The following is an 8,224-nucleotide window of genomic DNA, read 5'->3' as shown; positions in this document are numbered from 1 at the left end:
AAATATGTTTTAAGGAAAAATGTTTTAGCATCTCAGATCAGATCTCTCTCTCTCTCTTTTTTTTTCTTTCTTGTTTTGTTTTACAAAGTAGGGTCTCACTCTAACCCAGGCTGACCTGGAATTCACTCTGTAATGTCAGGGTGGCCTTGAACTCACAGTGATCCTCGTACCTCTGCCTCCCGAGTGCTGGGATTGAAGGCATGTGCGGCCGCGCCCGGCTTGCTGGTTTACCCAGTTCCTTCTACTGTCTTCAAATGAGGAAGAAGCAGCTATAAGAACGCGTGTGTCCTTGGCCCTCCCCGTAGGAGTGGTTGCAGGGGGTCATTTCTAGCACAGCTGATGGAAGAGCCAAGGCCACCTCTTGTTACTGAGACATTGTCCCCACCATCTTAAGATCCCCTGGAGAGGCTCAACAGCACCCAGTTGTTTCTGCTCCGCCTTCCACCTCGTCAAGTGGACTCCATGTGCTCTGTCCAGGTGCTCTGTGAGTCCCGCATGGACTGTGAACCTTGCTTGCCCAGCTCCTGCCTCTGCGTCCTACGTGCCATGATTGCTCAGAGAACATCTGCTCACCCGGTGAGCCCCAAGTCTTGGACGCACAGCGTGCTCGCTCCACTATACCAACAGCTGCTGCAGAATAATTCCTAATTATCACTGTGATGGCCTCATCTAAGGAGGTTAGTGTGTTTTAAATCTATAACCTGTTTGGGAGCTCACGGAAGAAGCTATGCAGTCTATTGCAACTGGCTGCATTTCTAATCCAAAGGTGAATGTTTATCTATTTAAACACCAGGACACGAGCACACTCGGTTACTCAAATGACATATACCTGTGATGACTGGCGAAGTCCAAAGTCGAGTACCTGGATGTACCTGTAACTTTTATAACCCTCTTAGACACACAGCTCACGTCAGGCTGGTGGCTTGAGCCACGTGTCTCCCTGAGACTTTGCTGAACAGCTCTGCTGGTCCTGTCCCTTGCCGTGTGATGGCTACACAGCTCATGTGAGTTTCAGGGGCTCAGCTATAAAATGGGGCTGCTTCTAAATAAGGGTTACTTTTGCTGTGAGGACTCACTGGCCCTCACATGTGGGGCTCTTCGGGTGGCTACACTTCCTCAGGCATCTAGAAAACAGTGAAAGCCTCGGCTGTGCTGACCTCACCGTAGAGCCTTGTGTTCATGACCCATGCTGCCTCCTGGGAGGCCCAGGTCTTCTATGCCCCTCTGCCTATGAAAGGGGGCTCTGGGCAGAAACACTGGGCTGCACCAGGAGAACCAGACAGCGGTAATTCCACGCAGGCACAAAGGCTTTATATAAAAGTTAGATGTTTACCCTCTATTGGCAGGAAGGGTCAAAGAGTAGGAGAAAATATTTTGAATGAAATAGTATTTTTAAAATGAATAATGGGGCTGGAAGATGGTTCAGCGGTCAAAGGTGCTTTCTTGTAAAGCATGAAGGTCTGGGTTTGATTCAGTTTGCCCACACTTTCTCTCCCTCTCTCTGTCTCAAATAGATGAATAAAATATTTTGTAAAATGAGTAACTTGCTGGGGGGGGGGGTCCACACCTTTAATCCCAGCACATGGAAAGCAGAGATAGGAGGATAGCTGTGAGTTTAAGGCCAGCCTGAGATTGCATTGTGAATTTCAGGTCAGCCTGGATCAAGACCCTACCTCAACCCTTAACCGCACTGACCAAAAAAAAAAAAAGATTTGGAAAATATGATGCATTTCTTTCTTATGTGTATGTATGTGAGTGCACATGTGTGTGGGGTACACGTGCACATGTGTGCACATAGAGGCCAGAGGACAGCCCTGAGTGCCATCCTTAGAAACACTATCTACTTCCTTGCAGACAGACGCCCTCAGTGGTGGGGAGCTCACCAATTAAGACAGACTAACCGCCCCGCCCAGGGCACTTCCTGTCTCTGCTTCCCGAGTTGGGATTACGGGTGTGCACCACCGCACCCAGAATTACGTGTAGGTTCTAAAGATCCAATGTAGCTGCTCACGTTTGTGAGGTAAGCACTTTATCAAGAGAGCTCTATTCCCAACCCCTATTGTTTTTCATTTTACTAAGCATTTAAACACGTTGCAAATGAAAATTTCATAGTGTGGCACGTACCATAGACCTTCCTCCTCTTCCTCCTGCTTTTCAGCTAGGACTTGTCTGAAATGACAGCTGGCATCTTACTTACAGCTCAGGGCACTCTGGGCGAAAACACATCGCACGAAGGGCCGCGGGAACAGAGTTCAGCCTTAGTCACATGCACTCAACCCACAGTGCCCTCCAGTGCCACCCTGTGCAGGCCTTTCAAACTTCCCTCACGTCTCTCTTAAGCCAGGGCCTGTCACCAGGAACCACCAGACTCCAGCTTTCTATATTTTAAGAAGCACAAAGTCCTTTACAGGGTGTGTGGGAGGCCCATGGAGGAACCTCTCTCCAGCTCGGGTAGCACCAGCAGGCTCACTTGAAGCCAATGCCCACCTTTGCCAGCTGAGTGAGTGGGAATCACACGCAGGGTCGGACGGGGCATGGCTTCCGGTCCTGGGCTGAGGAAGCAGGACACTTCAGGAGCATAGCGCTTCCTCTAGGACAGAGCTTGGGGGACAGGAAGCTCGGTCCTTCTGTCCCTGGCTCCTCCATGGGCCTGGGGCACACAGAGTCTATAGAACTGGGTCAGACACAGATGGAAAGGGCCCGAGAGGTGTTTTAGTTCTGCTCTGCTATGGGACAACCTTGGGTGCTGGGCTTGGGTTTCTTGCTTCTTGCTCAGTTGTCTGGGTCACAGGGTTGACGTGGCCCGTGCAGCCCGGGGAGAGGCTCTGGTCCCAACCACGTCCTTCCACGGTGAGCTGTGGACTCACGGCTCCAGGCAGGGAGGGGACACGGGCCTTTTGCTCTCTGCGCAGGTCTCCCAGGCCCATGCTCGCTCCACCGGGTGCTAAGCCACTGCTGTTCTCCCACCTCCCAGATCATTCAGGTAGCAGGCTCCAGGAGCGCCCTGGCTCAAGGACTTCCCTGCTGGATCCTTCCATTACCCTTCCTGGGACTTAGTCATTTTATAGTCATGAGTAAGCAGCTCAGGGAGAGGCAGGCACAGGGGACTTGGTCATTTCCCACAGCTGGATGCGAGACTCCAGAGTAGTCCACAAATGCTCCCAGCTGGGTGCTGAGTAATGGGAGGTGGGCGCCCAAGTGCTGGGAGGTGGGGACTCCAGGGTATGGCAGGGAGAGAAGACTGGCCCACTACCCCTCAGCTGTCCTAAGGAGTCACTTTCATACCATGTTTGATGGCCTGTGTGCTGGGTAGAAAGAGACCAGAGGGGTTTAGGAGCCAAGGTGTCTCAGTTTTCTGTAAGGTGGAATATCAGGGTCAGGAAGGCCCCTGCTTCTGAGTCAGCAATGACCCACACACTAGGCCAGGCCCCTGTCTAGGCTGTAGAAGACACCCCATCAGGCAATACGGAACCAAGTTCAGGTCCACACTGAGCAACTGGTTCCCGTGTAGCAGAAGAGGGTGCTGTGGGGCACTGGACAACTGGGGGACCCCATCTGGAATTCCATGAGGCCTTGCCTGCCAATCACAGATCTGCAGGCGCCTCGGCCTCTAAGAGACTGTTCTCAGAAGGCCGGCATGGTACGGAGCTGAGGTGTGTGCCGAGAGATCCCCTGTGGCCTTCAAAGCGAGTCAGAGGGTGTATGGCCACAGAGGCTGGCTGTGGGATCACACCTCTGACCCTCCCAGGAGGCCATGTCCAAGAGGATGAGGCTCACAGCCTCACCCAAGCAAAGTGCTCTGAGGGGTGGGGGAGTCTGCCTCCTCTTGACGCTCACAGTGTTTTGCCAATGTCAGCTCACTGGGGAGCCTAATCCTCATGACAAGAGCGTGAAGCACTGATTACTCATTTTTGAGACAGGATGGGTCCCAGGCTGGCCACAGACTTGGTATGCAACCAAGGATCATTTTGAACTTCTCATCCTCCTGCCTCTACCCGCCCAGGGATGGGATTACAGGTATGTGATGCCCATTTTATGTGCATCCCAGGTCTGCATGCTTGCTCCCAACGGAGCTGTATCCTCAACCCCATATTTATTTATTTTACTTTTTTTCTTCTCTCTTTTTTTTTTTTTTTTTTTTTTTTTCCCTGAGGTAGGGTCTTGCTCTAGCCCAGGCTGATCTGGAATTCACTATGCAGTCTAAGGGTAGTCTTGAACTCATGGCGATCCTCCTACCTCTGCCTCCCAAGGGCTGAGATTAAAGGCGTGTGCCATCACGCCCAGGGTTTTTTGTTTTTTTTTTTTTTTAGGTAGGGTTTCCCTCTAGCTCAAGCTGACCTGGAATTCACTGTGTAGTCTCACGGTAGCCTCAAACTCACAGTGATCCAAAATGCCCAGATGCTTTCTTTTCTAAAACAAACTGATTTATTTGCATGTGTGTGGGGGAGCATATGTGTATGGGGGCCCTTGGGCAATGGTGAGTGTGTGGAGGCCAGAGGACCGCAGGGTGTCTGTGCATTCCGGGGGTCTTTTGCCATGGCAAAGGCGCATCAGTCCAGCTGTTGTAGGTGTCTTGCTTTCACAGACCCATGTACCACTTTCCATCCTTCCTTTTTTAAAATTTTATTAGCATTTTCCATAACTATAAAAAAATTTCCCATGTTTATTCCCCCCCACACACACTTTCTCCTTTGAAATTCCATTCTCCATCATATTCCATCCTTCTTTACACGAGTGCTGGAGAATTGAACTCTGGTCAATAGGATATGCAAATAAGTACCTTTAACTACTAAGCCATGACCCAGCCCTTCTCTTCTTTTGTTTGTTTTATTTTCTTTTTTTCCCCCTTTCTTCTTCTCATCCTCCTCCTTCTTCTTCCTCTCCTTCTCCTCCTCTTCTTCCTCTTCCTCCTTCTTCTTCCTCTCCTTCTCCTTCTCATCTTCCTCCTCCTCCTTCCTCTTCCTCTCCTCCTCCACCTCCACCTCCTTCTCCTTCCTCTTCTCCTTCTCCTTCCTCTTCTCCTCCTCCTCCTCCTTCTTTTTTGTTTACATGTCTTCAGTATGTAGCCCATACTGGCTGGTAATTCCTGATCCCAAGTCTCTCGACAAGGTTTCAGGCATACACTACCATCTGGGTGAACACGATACTCTATAGTGCTGACCTGTGCACGTAGATGGACTCTGTAACCCAGCTCCTCACAACGACATCGTGTAGTTTAGCTGCTTGGTTGGTTTTATTGTCTTGTTGAGACAGGGTGTGGTGGTTTGAGTCAGGGGTCCCTCATAAACTCATGTGTTCTGAATGTTAGGTCCCCAGCTGGTGGCAATTTGGGAACTGGAGCCTGCGGGAGATAGGCTTATGGGTGTTATAGGCAGCTTGCCAGTGTTTGGCACATTCTCTTACTGCTGTTGTCCACCTGATGTTGACCAGGAGGTGATGTCCACCCTCTGCTCATCCCATCCATTCTCTCTGTCATAATGGAGCTTCCCCTCATGTCTATAAGCCAAAAGAAACCCTTCCTTCCACAGGCTGCTCTTGGTTGGGTGTTTACTGCCAGCAACGCAAAGCTGACTGCACTACAGGGTCTTACTTCACATGCTGACCACTGAGACCTCTGACTCTGAAGACTGGTTCAGATCCCACCAAAAAGGGTTTCAAGTGGGTCCATTCCAGAAATGCAAGACAATGCACATTTATTAATAGTTTCAGAATAGCAAATTACTCTTTCAACAGCACTGTGCCTTGGAGGGTCACTGAAAGGCCCTGCGCAGCTGAGGTGTGGAGCCTGTGGCCCCTCCGCCTGGCCTGTGCTTGTGGAGAAGAGGATCCGGGGCTGGGGAGGTGCGCACTGTGACATGCTGCCCCACGAACATGAAGACCCGAGGCCAGGTCCCCACGCCCACATAAAAGCTGTGCGTAGCATGCATCTTAATCTGAGCACTAGGGCAGTGGAGAGAAGAGCATCCCTGGGGCTTCCTGGTTAGCTAGAATCCATGAGCTCCAGGGTCAGTGGCAGACTTTGTCTCAAAATAATAATAGTAATAAAAAGAAGAAGAAGAAGAATGTGGAGGGCAATCGAGGAAGTCACCCAGTGTCAATCTTTGGCCTTCACATCCATGTTCACATACATGAACTCACACCTACACACACATGTGCTGTAGGGTTTGATTCAGGTGTCCCCCATAAACTTAGGTGTTCTGAATGCTAGGTTCCCAGCTGATGGAGATTTGGGAGTTAACGCCTCCTGGAGGGAGTGTATTGTTGGGGGCCGGCTTATGGTTATTAAAGCCAGTTTCCCCATGCCAGTGTTTGGCACACGCTCCTGTTGCTGTGGTCCACCTTATGTTGGCCAGGGGGTGATGTCCACCCTCTGCTCATGTCATCGTTTTCCCCTGCCATCATGGAGCTTCCCCTCGAGCCTGTAAGCCAAAATAAATCTCCTTTTCCCAGAAGCTGCTCTTGGTTGGGTGATTTCTACCAGCAATGCGAACTGGACTGCAACATGTGCCCACACACATATAAACACACATACATATGCACAAGCATACTACACATTTTTTAAAAAAAGAGAGTACTAGGGGCTGCAGAGGTTGCTCAGTGGTTAAGGTACTTGCCTTCAATGCCTAAGGACCCAGACTCAATTCCCTAGGACCCAGGTAAAGTCAGATGCACAAGGTGGCACATGTACCTGGAGTTCATTTGTTGTGGCTAGAAGCCTTTGTGCACCCATTTTCTCTCTTTATCTCTCTCCTTCCTTGCAAATAAATAAGATATGTTTTCCACAACTTTTATTAACATTTTCCATGATTATAAAAAATATCCTATGGTAATACCCTCCCTCCCCCCAAATAAAATATTTTTTTAAAAAAAGAGTAGAAGTCTGGTCCTTGCTTAACAAGATTTCTCTACTGAGCATACAAGTAACTTACTTTCCACCTTAACTCCTTAACTAAGGGAGTCATTATTCACTTCATCTCTCAGTTGTAAAATAGAATTCCATTTCCTCCTTTTTTTTTTTTTTTTTTTTTGTTTGAGGTAGTATCTCAATCTAGCCCAAACTGCCCTGGAATTCACTTGATTTTTTTAGTCTCAGGGTAGCTTCAAACTCACGGCGATCCTCTTACTTTTGCTTCCCAAGTGCTGGTATCAAAGATGTGAGCTACTACGCCTGGCTAAATATTTTATTTATTTATTTATTTATTTATTTATGAGAGACAGGAGAGGAAGAGAGAGAATGGGCATGCCAGGACATCCAGCCACTGTAAACAAACTCCAGATGCAAGTGCCACCTTGTGCATCTGGTTTATGTGGGTACGGGAGAATCGAACCTGGGTCATTTGGCTTTGTAGGCAAGCACTTAAGTGCTAATCCATCTCTCCAGCCCTCATATCATTTCTTAGAACACTATCTTCCTAAAGACATCGGTACCGTTTCCATTTTCCTGGTTGCCTAATGTCTGCTCAGGAAACTGAGCACAGTGACTAGATTTCATCTTCACCTTGTTTATGAAGAACCAGCCCAGGCATGGTGGTGCACACCTTTAATCCCCACACTCAGGAATCAGAGGGAGGAGGATCACAGTGAATATGAGGCCACATTGAGAATACATAGTGAATTCCAGGTCAGCCTGGGGTAGAGTAAGACCCTACCTTAAAAAACAAAAACAAACACAAAAAAGAGCTCTCCAAGGCCCAAGTTCCAATGTGCCACTCAGTGAGGCCTGCAAGCCATGGCAGCTACTGAAGGCCCAGAGAACTGAATCGTTTCATCCCACATCTCTCATCTGGTACCTAATACCTGGCCCTGGAATGGTATCTTATAAATCCCTTTGTACCTAGAGGCCTCTGTTCCCAGAGTAGAGAGAGAATGCCTGGTCCCTCCTGAGGACAATGAAATGGGGAGGAGGCTACACACCTTGTGCTAGTATGATGGCTAGTCTGGACTGTCAGTGATGGTTAACCTTGACCATCAGCTTGACAGAATAGCCATGGGAACAATCTCTGGACACGTCTGTGAGAAAGTTTCTAGATTTGGTGAATGGCGGTGATAACATCAACCGTGTAGGTGGCGCCATTCCATAGGCTGGGGTCCTGGGCTGAAGAAAAAGGAGAAGGTAAGCTGAGCACCCGTGTTCACCTCGCTCTGCCTCCTGACTGCGGATGCAGTGTGACCAGCTGCTTCACACACCTACTGCCCTGTCTGCCAGCCTGTGATGGACTGTTCC

Source organism: Jaculus jaculus, chromosome 1, assembly GCF_020740685.1.
Source record: "Jaculus jaculus isolate mJacJac1 chromosome 1, mJacJac1.mat.Y.cur, whole genome shotgun sequence".
Lineage (NCBI taxonomy): Eukaryota > Metazoa > Chordata > Mammalia > Rodentia > Dipodidae > Jaculus > Jaculus jaculus.
The sequence above is the reverse complement of the archived record's forward strand: the minus strand, read 5'-3'. Positions refer to the sequence as shown.